This window comes from Mobula birostris, chromosome 14 (genome assembly GCF_030028105.1).
Source record: "Mobula birostris isolate sMobBir1 chromosome 14, sMobBir1.hap1, whole genome shotgun sequence".
Lineage (NCBI taxonomy): Eukaryota > Metazoa > Chordata > Chondrichthyes > Myliobatiformes > Myliobatidae > Mobula > Mobula birostris.
Window position 1 is genome coordinate 80,581,199 of NC_092383.1, and position 16,764 is coordinate 80,597,962.

The window sequence follows — 16,764 nt, forward strand, 5'->3', positions numbered from 1 at the left end:
TGCTGGCTGTTTCACTGAGGCAACGAGAAGGCAGTGCTGCTGGACGGTCCTCAACTCAGCAAAAGACGCCTTTTGATTTACCCAAAACTTGTTGGTTTTCCAGCACAGCAAGATGCCTGTAAGGGAATATTGCAGTCTGGCACGGTCCAAGCTGTGGATGTACATGCTGAGGGACACACTGAAGTTAGGTACAGCCAATGCTAAGTCTCTGTGGGGAAGGACCACAGTAGAGGCTCCTTCCAACAGAGCACCCAAAGGGGCAGAAATGGGTGGGGAAGCCCCTCAAACAATGAAAGGGTGCAACACCGCAGAGAGCTACATGAGTGGCTATGGTGCTTTGTTTGTGTTTTCTTAAAGACTGGACTGTAATGACTATGAGCTTAAATTTTTTTTGCACAGATTCTTCCTTTCAATATATTTTTATTATGAATAAATTCTAGTTTTGAAATAAAGAAAAGATTGGCAAATCTGTTCCCATTGATATCCTGCCAGACTAATTAAAGTTCCCGCCAACTTTTTTTTCCTGTAAACCTTTTCTTAGTTACAGAACTGCTTTGAAATGAGACGCAGCAATGTTAATGCAGTGGTGCTTAAAATATTCTGCTGAAATACCTCCCTCTGACATTTTTCATTAAAACTATTAACCCTAAAATGGCAGAGTGGAAAGAAAAGAAGTGCAACCAAGACACATTTTTGTAAATCTCTATGAAAGCTCGGGTTATTTTTAATATCTCTACATTAGAAGTGATATATAGAGCCGTACAGCAGGGCATAGGCCTTTTGGCCCAATTTATCCATGCTGACCAAGATACCTATCTAAGCTTGTCCCATTTACGCTTGCTTGGTTCATGTCATTTGCATTTTTGCCATTAGATATGTGTCGAATCTGAAACAGGTTTAATATCACTGGCATATGTCGTGAAATTTGTTGTCATGCAACATCAGTACATTGCAATACCAAATAAGAAAGACTGTGAATTACAGTAAGATGTATACACTGTACATATATATATAATTTTTTTAAGTTAAATTAAATAAGGAGTACAAGGTAGTAGTGAGGTAGTGTTCATGGATTCAATGTCCATACAGAAATCTGATGGCAGAATGGAAGAAGCTGTTCCTAAAATTCACTAGGTTCACTAGGTTAATTCCTGGGATGTCCGGACTGTCTTACGCAGACAGGTTAGAGAGACTGGGCTTGTACACGTTGGAATTAAGGAGATTGAGGGAGGATCTGATTGAGACATATAAGATTATTAAGGGATTGGACAAGATAGAGGCAGGAAATATATTCCCGATGCTGTGAGAGTCCAGTACCAGAGGGCATGGTTTAAGAATAAGGGGTAGGTCATTTAGGACAGAGTTGAGGAGGAACTTCTTCTCCCAGAGAGTTGTGGAGGTGTGGAACGTGCTGCCTCAGAAGGCAGTGGAGGTCAATTCTCTGGATGCTTTCAAGAAGGAGCTAGATAGGTATCTTATGGATAGGGGAATCAAGGGTTATGGGGACAAGGCAGGAACCAGGTATTGATAGTAGATGATCAGCCATGATCTCTGAATGGCGGTGCAGGCTCAAAGGGCCGAATGGTCTACTTCTGCACCTATTGTCTATTGTAAAATGTTGAGTGTGCCTCCAGTCTCCTGTACCTCCTTCCTGAAGGCAGCAAGGAGAAGAGGGCATTCAGGCACGGGCCCATTCTGCAAGTTCAAGTTTATTGTCAGAGGTAAATATGCACAGGGCATAAGTGCTATGGAAACCGGCTTTCCTTCTGCAATATAACAGTGTGCACCTTCATGGTTCAAAGGTTAATTTATCAAAGTATACAACTCTGAAATTCTTTTTCTCTGGGTTGCCACGAAACCAAGAAAGAAAAGAAAGGCAGCACGATCATCATCCCCCAAATCCCTCCTTCCGCATAAAAAAAAACGAACAAAACAGAAACAAGAGAAAATCTGCAGATGCTGGAAAAAACGGAACTGGCACATCAACCTCCCAGCATAAACAAAAACAAGAAAAATCGGGCAAAAAGCACAGAATATTTTTTAAAAAACTATAAGATTGAAATAATATCTATAGTCCAAGTCCATATCCAAAATGCAGAAAATCTGCGGAACTGTCTCCGGGCACAGCGACAGGCGCTCCCCTCTCCGGCAGCAGAGTGATCACAAGACAAGCAGCTGTCGTTCACCTTCCAGGTTCGCCTCGATGTTTCAATCTCCCTCGTCGCTTCAATAGGTGCATCGCGGAAGCCTTAATCGGCGAAATGGAGTCAAAGATTGGCTTGCAGCCCATCCCGCAGCCTGTCCTCCACGATATCTGCACAATCTGCCTCTGTCTCCCGGAACCCTCTCGGAGACTGCTGAGCACTGGAACAGCCAAATGATCTCCAAACTTCTGCATTCGCCTCGATGTTACAGTTTCCCCCCGTCACTTTAATCGGCAAAATGGAGTCGAACATCAGCTCACCCACCACGAGGTTCACGCACGCTGCCTCCATCGTGCCCGTGGCATCCATGGTTTAATAGGTCGGTTTGATCATCTTTTCCTTTTGCTGATTTACTTGGAATTAGAACACAGAACACCGACTGTATAGCACAGGAGCAGGTCCTGAAACCCACCATCTCCATGGCAACCATGTACCAAATTAAACTAATCCTACCTGCCTGCACATGATCCATATCCCTCCATTGCCGGATCACATGCCCAGATCGCATGCCCATGTAATGATGTCTTAAATACCACCACCCCTGGCAGCACATTCCATGCACCCTGTGTAATACACTTGCCTCACACTTTTCCTTCAAACTTTCCCCCTCTCACCTTAAACCCATGCTTTCTAGTATTGGATATTTCCACTTCGTGGAAAAAAGATTCTGACTATCTATGTTTTGTACGTCTTCCCTCTTTATATAAAGCTCTGTGAGGTCTCCTGTCATCTTCTGATGTTCCAGCAAAAGCAACCCAAGTTTGCCCAAACTCTCTTATAGCACATGCCCTCTGATCCGGGGAGCATCCTGGTAAGCCTTTTCTGGAACCTCCCCACAGCCTCTGCATCTTCTCTGTAATGAGCCCACCAAATTACACGAAACTCACATCACAAATTCTTTGCCCTGCAGTCCAAACTAGAGGGCCAATGCTTCTGTTGATCCAATGATCCTGTGATTTCAGTCTCTTTGAGGCCGATGTGCGAGCAGCATTCAGGAGGGTGAACCCACAGAAAGCATCCAGCCCAGATGGGGTACCTGGCCAGGTACTGAAGACTGGCTGAAGTGTTCACCAATATCTTTAACCTCTCACTTCAGCAGTCTGAGCTACCCACCTTTAAGCAGGCTTCAGTTAAACCGGTGCCTTAGAAGTATGTGGTAAGCTGCCTCAACGGGTGTGATCCAGTATCATTTTCATCTACTGTGATGAAATGTTTTGAGAACTTGGTGATGTAACATATCAACCCCTGCCGGAGGACCGACTCAGATCTGCTCCAATTTACTGAACATCACAGCAGGTCCACAGCAGATGCCATTTCTTTGGCACTTCACTGAACCTGCAACATCTGGACATCGAAGATGCATGGATCAGGATGCTCTTTATCGACTACAGCCCAGCATTCAATACTATCAGCCCCTCAAAATTAATCAATAAACTTCAAGACCTTGGTCTCAATACCTCCATGTGCAATTGGATCCTCAATTTCCTTATTTGCAAACCCCAGTCAGTTCGGATTGGTAAAACATTTCCTCCATGCAGGTGACCCAAAAAGCTGTGTGTTTAGCCCCAGCTCTAATTGCTTTACACTTATAGCTGTGTGGCAAAGCGCATTTCCAGTGCCATATTTAAGTTTGCCACTGTCATGGACCAAATTAAAGATGGTGATGAATCAGCATATAGGAGGGAGATTGAAAATACAGCTGAGTGGTGCCATAACAGCAGCTTCTTACTCAATACCAGCAAGACGAAGGAGCTGATTATTGACTTCAGGAGGAGGAAATCAGAGGTTTATAAGCCAGTCCTTATTGGGGTTCAGTGGTGGAGAAGGTCAGCAACTTTAAATCTTTACAGAGGACCTGTCCCGGGCCCAGTACATAAGTACTAAGAAAGCACAGCAGCGCCTCTAATGGCTGAAAAGTTTGCGAAGTTTTGGCGTAGCATCTGTAATCTTGACAGACTTCTACTGAGGTGTGGTGGAGTGTATATTGACTGGCTGCATTACATCCTGGTATGGAAACACCAATGCCCTTGAAAGGAAAAATCTACAAAGAGTAGTGGGTACGGCCCAGCCAATCACAGGTAGAGGCCTCCCCACCACTGAGCATATCTGTATGGAGTGCTGTCACAGGAAAGCAGCAAACATCATCCGAGACCCCACCACCCAGCTCGCTGCTGCCATCAGGGAGAAGATACAGGAGCCTCAGGACTCACACCACCAGGCTCCTGAACCAGAGGGGATAACTTCACTCAGCTACACTTGCCCCATTACTGAACTATTCCCATAACCTATGGAGTTACTTTCTGGGACTCTTCATCTCATGTTCTTGATATTTATTGCTAACTTATTTATTATCATTATTATTGTTTCTTGTTTTCTTTTATATTTGCACAGTTTGTTGTCTTTTGCACACTGGCTGGCCACCCTGTTGGTGCAGTCTCCCATTGACTCTATTATGGCTATTGGATTTATTGAGTATGCCCGCAAGAAAATGAATCTCAGGATTGTATATGGTGACATATATGCACTTGGTAATAAATTTACTTTTCCTCCCACTTGTTCTCACCCAATTTGCATATCTCTCTCCCTCATACACTTATCCAGATTAATTTAAAATGATTTGATACTTGGTGATCTCAACTGCTCCTTGTTATAGCCAGTTCTCCATCCTTTCCAGAGTTCAGATTCTAAATAACAAAGCTCTGGCTGAGCTTCTAATTGGATGTATTATAGACACACTTAAGTTTCACCCATAATTTTCAAATGCCTGTAGGTAGAAAGAGCAAAATAGAGCATGGAAAGAGGTTATTTAGCGCATGTTGTATTTGCTGGTGATACAAGGGGCTCCTTCTTCTGAAGCCTATAACACCTACTGGGGTCAGGTCACTCATCTGAGTGCTACTGGTACCATGCAACCCAGTACTGCCTGTCGCATGGTCGGGTGGTCGGCGACTAAACCGGCTCCCCCACCAGGCTTGCCCGGTGAGGAGGGTGGCTCGACACTCTGCAGGATGAGAAACAAGAACTGTCAAAGGGTAGATGAACCCTCTCGTAGGGCCAACGGCCATCTAGCAAACATGTGCCCTGAAGCATGGAAAGGGCACCCCTTGCATCGAATTTTGGTCTGGCCATTCACTGCAACAGAACCTCCCCCAGCCGTCTCGGACCCCACCGTGCTGCTGGATCCGGGAGGGGATATTGAGAGGGTGGGTCTGGACCTGTGGACCTTTTACAGAATGCAGTTGCTAGCCCCCTGCCTAACCCACAGCTGGACTTGGGACCATCCATGGTGGGGTTCAATGGTCGAATTTAATATCAGAGAATACTACAATATACAACCTGAAAATATTACTCTTTGCAGGCATCCACAAAACAGGAAATAAAACAAAGAATTGAATGACAGAAAACTTTAGAACTCCAAAGACATCCCCCCCCACTCACAAGCTACAGCAAAAGCATCAACCCTGTCCTCCCTGCACTTTGTTCAGCTAAAGCATCAACCCTTCCCCACCCACCATGTAAGCAATAGCATAGCTTCCCCCCCCCCCAGAGCCTATGATGTAGAGTCCATTCTACTGTCCATTCCAAACTTCGACACCTCAAATAGGCTGTCTCCCACTAGCAAGGGAGAGACAGGTATCGCCCCTCCAACAGTGAGAGAGGGGAGACCAGCAACTCGCTGTTTCGATGTTACAATCTACCGCGTCTCTTGCCTGGGTATCCAACTCGAGTACCCTAGTGGGGTGGGGGGGGGGTGGGGGGGGAGGGAGAGAGAGAGAGAGAGAGAGAGAGAGAGAAAGAAAGAAAGAAAACGAGAACGAACACACGAACGTCCGAGTACAGAGACTTTCTTTCAACAACAGCGAACAGTGCCTGTTATTTCATCCTCAACACAAGGGTCTGCAGACCCTGATATTTTTAACCACAATAACTACGTGACGACAGATTTACAGCACAGTGTCTGGTATTTGTTAGGGACATCAATTCTATACTCTGGCTCTTTCTCAATGGCCTTGCATTTTCAATTTCTTTGAATGTTCTATTAGATAGCTCATTATCTTTAATTTCCCAGTTAATAATGTCCCATGCTTTAAAATGTCTGATCTCTATTTTAAACTGGACTTTGGACGGCCTGGTGTTTTCACGGATAATTATCATTTAATTGAGATGTATAAAATTTCCAGAGGCCTTGATGGGATTTACAGGAAAGGCCTCGTTTCTGTTGACATTGAAGTCACTTACTAAGGAGCGCAGGTTAAACTAATTGGTAAAAAGTTTAGAGAGGAGTTGACAGGGAGGGAATTACACAAAGTGTGACGGGGCTCTGCAAGCTACTGTCTGAATCGGCGGCGGAGGCAGAACGACCGGTGTATTTAAAAATACACCTAGATAAACATTTGATGAATGAGATGCAAGGGGAATTTTAGAGAAGCTGAAAATTTCTGGGGAACTCCCACAGAGGGCTGTGAATGCCGCTCACTAACTGTATTCGGGACGGATGGCTCTTTGGTTAAGAGGTGGTAAATTTGGGCAGGAAAGTGGAAGTGGAGCCGGGAATGGATCAGGTAGACACACAAAATGCTGGAGGAACTCAGCAGGCCAGGCAGCATCTTTGGAAAAAAGGAAAATGTCGGCGTTTCGGGCCGAAACTCTTCATCGGGATTTAGCAGTGTAAGGTCCGATGAGTATATAAGTATGAGTATATGAGTATAAGCTGCTGAAGGAAATCAACAAATCGAGCAGCATTTGTGGGAGCAAAAGAACTTACGACGTTTAGAATGGAGATCCTGCATCTGTCCCAATATTTAAGATGCTGCCTGATCCGTTGAGTTCCTCCTGCAGATTCCTTATTTTTTGCTCCAGATTCCAATATTTGCTGTGTGTTGTGTACTTCTTTAAGTTCTTGTATAACTTCCAAAGCTACTGACCGGCCGCGAGTCGGCAAATGACAGTGACCTCCACAGTACCATTTCTGTTTAGGCCGATGTGCGTTTATGTCTCGAGTTTCCATGCTGCGATACGAAACGCCGAGAGTGAAACAGGCGTGTGCGTAGGACAGCGCGGACTCCCACGGATGTCTGACAGCTCCCAGGAACCGAGGGGGAATCGATCGGAAGGGAGAAAGGGGCGGGGTGCGGGAAAACCTGACAGAAATCGACACAGGGCAGAGCTGTTTTACCGCGTCGGCAAGTGATAGGGGCGATTGCGGAGACCCCTTGTTCTTCTTGACGTTGCGTGAGGAGGGCGAGAAGCAAAGAAGAACAAAAAAAAACGTGGGAGAATCCTTAAAGTGTTGATCCACGCATAGTCACCCGCCGCCAGCAGCCTTATCTTCTTCGCTCCGACACCAGGAAATCCCCGGAGACAGCAGACGCGGTGAAGTTAACAAGCGGACGGGGCGAGACATCGACTGGCTTGAAACTGAGCGGTGGGAACTGGGAGACCCGCGCCTCCAGGTCGAAGAGGAAATGCAACCTTTACCCAGAGTCTCTCCTTCTTCTTCCTCTCCACACCCCCAGCCTCCTGCAAAACGACCGGAGAGGCTTTCTCTGTGGCAGTGAACGATACTTTGATTTGATTTTCAACATTGTAAATAGCATGATCACCTTGGAACTGCCGGTCCCAGAATTTGCAGAGACTCGCCGGAGTTGGGGTGAGTGTGTGTGTGTGTGTGTGTGTGTGTGTGTGTGTGTCTCGTTCTCTCCCCACCCCACCCCCACCCCGCTGTTGCAGTTGTTCGTCTTACAAGATTGTTTATTTTCCTTCTTGTTCTTGGTTCTTGTGTATCAAAATTCTTTTTGAAGGGAGCGGGGAGACAATTGGATTAAAATGTATCGAGCTGGCGGATGTAGCGGGGTCGAGCCCAGCTGTTGACTCCTTGCTTGTGGTGAAGTCGGGAGTTTATTCAAGCGTTGGCAAATGACTGACTAGAAAGCATAAAATAAAGTAAGAGGACGTGGTTGATTTTTATTTATAAATGGGGTTATACTATACGGTTTAAATTGGCGAGCTAAACTGATAAAGAGAACCGCCCACTCCGATGATTGGGCCTTCTTTAGGCCCGAGTATGGGTCTGCAGGTTTGCGTTTCATCCTGTCGTCTCTTGGTTACTTCCCGAACACCCTCACTTTCCCCAACCCGCCAACTATAAATGAGAGGCTCTCCCTCGTTCTCTCTCAGGGGGATCAGATTACGAACTGGTTTAGGAGCTCCGGCGACTCTGAGTTTGGCATCCAGCTCGAGGTGGCTCACGCAGAGATTGCTGCTGGATAATGGGCGTGTGTGGGCACTAGGTGAAGCTGGAAACTGGGTTTTAGTTCCGACGCCTGTCACCCGCCACTCTGCCACGCGGATACTCACAGACACACACAGAGATACTCACAGATATACACACACACACAGATACTCACAGACACAAACACGCACACAGGCACATACACACAGAGAGACACATAATATACAGGCACACACACACAAACACCCACACACACAAATACACACACACACACACATACAGAGGCACACATACACACACGAGCTCAGACACAGACACGACCATTGCCTTTCAAAAGGCTGGGAGCGCAGCATTTTAGATGCACCTGTGGCAAGGACAACTCGGCATTTATTACTGTCTTTATGTGGGGCGGGGATGGGGATGGGAGGATTACATTTTAAGTCACGGACTGATCTGTAAAGGCTGCTTTGCTCTTGATCTAGTGGCGGTGACATTCAGCTCACCTGGCACTTCGCTGCCCCAGAGGTAGAGGCTTCCAGCCACTTACCGCGAATAACTTGATGAGGTGGGTGGGAAATCGTTCAGAAGTAATGTCAGAAAACAGTGCCAGCAGAGCCGGCGGTTCGATTATTTTCACACCTACACACATTATTTTTAACAGTATATATCACCATGTTATTTATACACTGGTGATAATAAAATGTAAGTCGTGGATAGACTGCTGGTGACACGGGCAGTCAAAAGAACCATCCCTTGGGTCCACGTATGCCCCACTGGCGCTTGGTAATCTGCTTCCCCTGGTTCAATGTAGCTGCTGACACTTCTACGTCTTAAATGAATAAAGAACAACAAACGTTCACACACAAGTACAGGAAACATACTGTCCTATTCTCTAACCGCGGGTTGTTTTGTTCGTTAGGACAGGGCAAAGTTGTCAATAATTTAGTGGTTTGTAGAGCAATTGTGTTTGGTTAGTGCTCGTGATAAGGTGACGCCAGATGTGAGAGCGAGTTGAAGAGGGAAGAAATTGGTTGATCAAATTCGGATTTAGATTTATGAATCACACATAATGCGTCCTTTGTGTTAACCACCAACACTGTACTGTACACTCACGGACGTGCTGGAAATGTCGCCACACAATCTCGCGCCAACAGAGCGCGTCAGAGGAACAACACAAGCAACAGCAAACAACCGACTAACAGGCCTCCAATCTCAGGACCAGTCACCTCTGAGCCTCCAGTCCTTTGCCTCGGATTCTCAGACGCGCAGACACTGGGCCTCCAACTTCGGATTTCGCACCAGTCATGGGTTTGATCATCGGACCGCAACTTCCCGACTGGCGCGGACCTCCGATCCCGGGGACCCAGGCCCTCGTGATTCCTTTGGGTCCCTGCCGATGGGCATGCTGACTTCGGTGTATCAGGCTTCTGCCTCTGGTAGATCATTTAGTCAACGGATCTGCTTGGCTCTCCAATTAAATCATGTTTGTTCTGTTTCTCAACGTGTTCTCGTCTATAAGTCATAGTATCTTTATCTAAGGTGAGAGGAGGAAAAATTCGGGGGAGATGTCAAATGTAGTGTTTTTTTTAACACAGCGATGAGTGCCTGGAAAACATTGCCTGGGATGGTGCTAGAGGCTCATACAATAGAGACATTTAAAAGATACAAGGGTTAAAAAGAAATGGAGGGTCCTGGGGTGTATAGGAAAGAAGATTATGGAGAGTAGTTTTATGTTGCTTGACACAGCATTGTGGAACAACAGGACTGTGCCGTATTGCTCAATGTTTTAACAAAGCAAAATCTAGCAATCTCAGTAATTTTTTTTATTGATATACAGCATGGGATAGTCCCTTCCAGCCCTTTGAGCGGCACCACCCAGCAATCCTCCAATGTAGTCTGAGCCTAATCATGCAGCAATTTGCAATTGACAATTAACCTCCCAACCAGTATGTCTTTGGACTGTCTGAGGAAGCATATGCAGTCACGGGGAAAACATACAAACTCCTTACAGGAAGTGGCAGGAATTGAACCCAGGTCACCTGTACTCTAAAGTAGTTGAGCTAACCACCACACTACCCTGCTTCATTGATTTGGGAGAGAATGGCGTTTTCCACTACTCCCCATGTGATATCAGGGCTGCACCCGCTGATTCTTCCCAGCCTGCACATGCAGGCACCTCCCAGACTCCACCCAGGTAATAGGATTCACCTGCCACTCGCTCCAGACTCATCACCTGCAGCACATTTAATCCCGGTTCTCATCCAGAGTCACTCATCGAACCGGCTGGCCTCGAGCTTTCACTCTCCCTGCCTAAAGTGGTACATGGTTCCCCGTCGTGTTTAGTTTCTCTTCTGCCTTGGTTGGTGGCCCCTCGTGGCTTATCGTTTTGCAGTCTATTATTGAAGCTATCGTTCACTGCTGAACCGTCCCTGCTGCTCTGATTTTGCTTCAGACCTCCTCTGTATTTCCTGGCAGATGAAGTTGCATAGGGGAACAGATTACAGATCTATACAGGACGTAAACAGGCCCTTCCCACCAACCACCAATCACCCATTTAGATTATATTTCTGTTTTATTCACCCCACATTCTTATCAACTCCTCCCACTCTGCTGGACATTAGAGATGATTTCCAGCGGCCGAGTGGGAGGGAACTGGAGTACCTGGGGAAGGTCCACACAATCACAATGAGGATGTGTAAGTTCCACACAAACGGGAGCAGCAGTTAGGTTTGAACCCGTATCACTGGAGTTGTGTGGGAACAGCCCAGCTCAGTTGTAGCAGAATACCACCCTGGAGTGCCTCGTGAGCACCAGCAGTGCAGTTGACGTGTGTGAATGCAGTAGAACAGCATGGAAACCACTGACTATGAATGTACAGAATGAAAAGGCATTGAATAATTTATTCTTGTAAATCATTTTTTTTATTATGAATAAAGTTTTTTTTAAAATCAGCTCTGCTGTAATACTGCCCTGTGAAGTTGGACAGGTTAGGCGTGTATCCACTCGAGTATAAAAAGGTGAGAGCGGGAAGGCTAAAAGCAACTGGTTGAGGGCGGCTGGTTCATTGAGTGTACAAGGACTGCGGATGAGAATAGGCTGCAGGTGATGAGGCTGGAACGGGTGGCCGGTGAATCCTATTAGCTGGGTGGAGTTTGGGAGGTGCCTGCATGTTGGAATATCTGAGAAACCTTTGAGTGAATGGCTGTGGAGAGGATGCTTCCTCCTGTAGGAGAACCTGATAATAAAGGACCTCTGGTGTTTCACAAATAAGAGGCCTGCCGTTTAAGATGAATGAAGAAAGATATCTACCTGAGGGTTATGACTATGGAACTTCCTTCTTCAAAGGGCTATGGAGGTCAAGCCTTTGTTGAAGTTAGACACGTGTTGATAGATTCATGATAAGCACGGGGATGAAAGGTTACCATGGGCAGGATTGAGCTCACAAGCTGACTATTAATTGAGGGTCAAAAAATAAAACAAACTGCTGATGGAATTCAGAAGGTCTGGTAGCATCGGTGGAAGGAACTAGACAGTCATAGATATGGGTTGACCACTCATCCATCCAAATCCTGGCTGTCCTGCCGAGTTTTGCCAGCAGTTTGCTTTTTGCTTCAGATTCCAGCATCTGCAGTATCTCTTATATAAACAAGCTGGCTGAAAGGGTTCATTAGCCTACTCCCAATCATAATTTCATTCAAGTTCTCTGTCACGGACATACATACCCAGGATGTAAATACCATAAAAATAAACTTTTTTCCAGCAGCAGCACAATACTTAACAAACATATGTTAAAATTAACATAAATTATACATACCTTACACAACAAACTAACCATAATAATGCTAGTGTGAGTTGAGAGAAGAGGTGGCATTAAGGTTTTAGAAGTCAATTTGAAACATAGGCATAATGGGTTGGTGTTGAATCTTGAGGTGGGGGTGGGGGTTCTTCAGGTTCCTGCAACTCCTGCCCAGTAGCAGCATCAAGAAGACGGAATGGCCCAGGTGGCAGTGGTCCTTCCTGTTGCCTTCCTCCAACATTGCCTCTTATACAGAGGTTTCCAGCCTGGGGTCCACAGAACCCTTGCTTAATGGTGTTGGTCCATGGCATAAAGAAGGTTGGGGCTCCCTGCTCTTGTAGGTGTCCTTGATGGTGGGGAAAGCTGGGCCTCTGATGGAAAAGGCTGAGTCCACCACTCCCTGTAACCTCTCGCACTGGAGTTTTTTTACCAGGCTGTGATGCAATCAGTCATGGTCTCGGCCCGAAATGCTGAATTGGTCAATGAAAAATGTTTATTCTGAACATCCACCCTTGCTTGCTTCTTGTCTCTGGCCACTTTTATTGCGCCGCTTGAAGAGTAAAATGAAATTAATTAAATATGTTAAGTGTATGCTAACAACTATACAATCTTAACACACCAAGTTGCATTGGTTACCTGCTGATGTACATCAGCATCCGTTCACAAATTACTTCATGATGTTGACCCTTCCAACTCAGTAATCACCTACAAGTGCTCCCCCCATTTCCAGCCTCATGCAGTCAAACAGCACACAAGGGAGCCCTTTGGCCCTTCAAGTCCATGCCATCTACTAAAGACAAATTTGCACTAATCCTATTAACTATTTCTGATGGAAAATAATCAATATCAAAGAAATGAATTGTTCTCCTTTCATAGAAGCTGCCTGACAAGGTGATTCTTTCCAGGATTTTTTGTTTTATTTATAATGGTCAAATGTGATTAATTTTGACACCTGTGGTTGCAGAGACAAGGGACAGTGAGAATTGTAGGCACAATAGGACTTATTTTAGTTTCTTACAATGAGGCACTCTGTCACAATCTAAGACAACATGAGTTGCTGATTTGACTTACCGTGCTAACTCCTGATAATCATTAGTTCCTCCAAGGTGTGGTTGATCATTCCGGTAATATTTTTATTTTATTTATTGATTTATGTTATTTTACGTAGGGGATACAGTGTGGAATAGGCCCTTCTAGCCCTTTGAGCTTTGCTGCCCAGTAACCCCGAATTAACCCTAGCCAAATCACAGAACAACTTAAAATGACCAATCAACCAACTAACCCACTAACTGGTACACCTTTCGACTGGGGATGAAACCGGAGCACCCAGAGGAAACCCACGCATTCCATGGGTACAAACTCCTTACAGGTGACATTAGAAAGGAAATCCGAACTCTGACGCCCCTGGCTGTAATAGCATTGCGTTACTCTGGCGCCCGGGAGGGATGATCGGATGTCTTGACCTTCACTCCTTGCCTTTGATCACAATATCTTAATTGTTTTCTGATCTCTCAAATGTTCACCTAGGCTCTGTTTGCAGGGAGAATTTGGTAACCCGTTTTTTTGAACTCTTGGGCTCTGACCAGTCTCTAACACACTGACCCAGATGTATGTCAGTGCGACCTTAATACAACATTGGTAGTTTTATGTCAGCTGCAGTTTAGTTGCTTCTTACTGAGCAAGACCAGATTTATATAGCATTCTTCATTGATATTCTCATGCTTCATAGACAATTTGATACTTTTGAGATCTTTTCACTGTTGTAGAGAAAAATCAGGGTGTAGAGACTCAAGCAAAGCATTTAGGTGGCACTTGAGTTCTGCTTGGTTGGATGAGACCTCAACGTTGGGCCAACTTGATGTCCTTCTGACAAATGGTCTTCGACCTGAAACATTAACTGTTTCTTTTCCCACAGATGCTGTCTGACCAGCTGAGTGTTCCTGATATTTTCTGCTTTGATTTCAGATTTCTCCAGTTGTTTTAATTTTCATTTCTTGGTACTACCATACACTGTCCTATTTTTCTCTTTCTCTGCCTCTCTATCTCTCTTTCTCTCTCCTCTCACCACCCCTCCACAGAAACACACAGTCGATTTGGGATTAGACAATAAAGTACACACTGCGGCTGCCTGGCTTGTCTTCATTAACTGTGCAGTGTTCCACATGAATGCAAATTCCTGGAAAAATATTGCATTGAGTTTTCCTCAGCTGCACCAGGCAAATAGTATAAATAGCAACTCCAGCCTGCAAAACTAAATCTATTTATGTGAACATTGATTTACTTGAGAAACGTGTGCTAACGCTTTGGGATGTATAATAAAATATTAAAACACCCATCTGGATATCTACCTGTCAAACTCTCCCTCTCTGTGTGCCTTTCTTCTTTCTTGCTCCCTCTTTCTGTCTGTGCATATCTTTTTCATTTCCCTTCTCAGCCACTCTAACTGTGTGTAGACATCACCCTCTCTGTCATTTTTTCCTCTCTCCTTCACCCTTAGACCCTCACTCTTACTCTTTGTCACTCTCTTCCTCCATATTTCAACTGAGGTTAAAAAGTGTGCTTCAACAAACCAGTTGAGTTGTGATTCATTTTATTGCAAAGCTTGTTTCACAGAAACATCGAGCTTGTTTTGTTCTCAAAAAGCAAAATTTTTCTGACAGAAGTTTATAAAATTGTGAGAGGCATAGGTAGGATAACAGAAAAAATCTTTTTTTTTCCCCAGAGTGAAAAAATGTCAGATAGAGGAGGACATGCTTTTAAATCTGGTTCCCACCTTGGGGGTCCAAGAACTGCTCAGTTAATGGTAGGGGTCCATGGCATAAAAAAGGTTGGGAACCCCTGATTTAATGTGTGAGGAGCGAAGTTTAAAGATGTGCAGGGCAGGTTTTTTTTTACAAGGTAGATGCCAGGAGCGGGATGCCAGGGATAGTAGTGGAAGCAGATAAAATGGTAGTGATTAAGAAGACTTATACGCACCTAGAGTCAGGAAGCGAGCAAGCAGCATCATTGTAGACCCATCACACCCTGGAGATCACCTGTTCCAACTCCTTCCTTCTGGCAGGCGCTTTAGATCACTGTATGCCAGGACAAATAGGTACAAGAACAGTTTCTTTCCGTATGCCATCAGTCTTATGCATACTTGAATTTTAGTCTATTATAAACCAAGTCCACCTGTACATACACAGGTATACTTCATTGTATATAGTTCACGATTATTTGCACTATTGTTTTGTTTGCTTTTTGATACTGTACAGCGAGAGCTCAGGGAAACCGACATCAAATTCCCTGTATGTGTCCACATACTTTGCCATAATGAAGGATTCTGATTGTGACTTTAGGTGGACGGATCAATATACAGGCAATGGAGGGATATGGATCAGGTGCAGCTAGAAGAGATTTAATTTAATTTGCCGTTGTGTTCAGTGCAGATACGACGGGCTGAAGAACCTCTTGTGGTGCTGCACCATTCTATGTTCTAAGTTGTGACTGAGGCTAGTAAGGTCATCATTATGAGGCTTATTGGAGTAAAGTGCGTTAGAAGCTGAAAATCTGAACTAAAAACAGCAGATCTCTCAGCGTCAGGGGGGAAAGAAATAACTGATGTTTTAGGTTAAGGATTCTTCATCGTGGCTGGAAATGTGAGCAGGCGATCAGTTACAGAGAAGGCTGCAGAGAGTGAGACCAAGTTTCCTTGGTTAACCTTGAGAAGCGGGTGGGGAGTTGGGAGTGGCAAAGGTGCTTTTAGGAAGGGATCACCCAAGATATTGACCCAGTGATCATGAACGAAGCTATGGTCAATGCACACCTCAGTCAGGATAGTGTGTGATTTGTCCTTGCTTTCTTATTGGAGGCCTGGAGTAACACACACACAAAATGCTGCAGGAGCTCAGCCAGTCAGGCATCATCTAAGGATAGGATTAATGTGTCAGCGTTCGAGGCCTGTGCAGTCCCGCAGTGCTGATGAAGAGTCTCAGCTTGAAACGTTGACTCTTTATTCCTCTCCGATCCTCCAGTATTTTGGGTGTTACTCTGGACTTCCAACATCTGCAGAATCTCTTATGTTTATGGACAGGAGTATGTTCTGCAATAAACCGAGATGCAAGGTGTGTCTGTATTTGCTCCTTGTCCTCTGAAGTAGTTTCTTGGTTAGAAGGACTTGGTTACTCTTAACCTCCTATCTCTCTGCTTAGCGATGCTGTGCTCTGCACTCAGTAACTTGGAAAGCCAACAAAAGCTGTTCCACAGCTTCTACAACCCAGCAATTCAAATAAGAACTAACCTGTAGGAACAAGTTGCTGCTCAGCCTTTGTACCTTTAGTTAGTGGGTTATACAACATTCCTTCATTTCTATTTTGCATTTGAACTCTACTACTTCCACATGCTTCGTACTCACTAGAATCCATGCATCTGATTGCACACACTCTACGCCATTCACCTCCCTCCCCTCTCAGACACAGTACACCATCCATCTCCTCACCCCCTACACACTCTGTGCTCACTTGTTGAGGTGCCAGGGGAAGTTTCAAAGGGAC

At 45.1% G+C, this 16,764-nt stretch overlaps 1 protein-coding gene across 2 annotated transcripts in view; it reads left to right on the top strand.

Moving 5' to 3' along the window:
* The first annotated feature begins 7,318 nt into the window (after nucleotides 1-7,318).
* The window catches only part of elk4 (ETS transcription factor ELK4), a 40,440-nt gene continuing 30,994 nt past the window's right edge, over nucleotides 7,319-16,764 (top strand). For both annotated transcript variants that reach the window (XM_072278739.1, XM_072278738.1), the window contains exon 1: nucleotides 7,319-7,854. The gene's annotated coding sequence lies outside the window, so the exon portion shown is untranslated. The remainder of the gene's footprint in view (nucleotides 7,855-16,764) is intronic.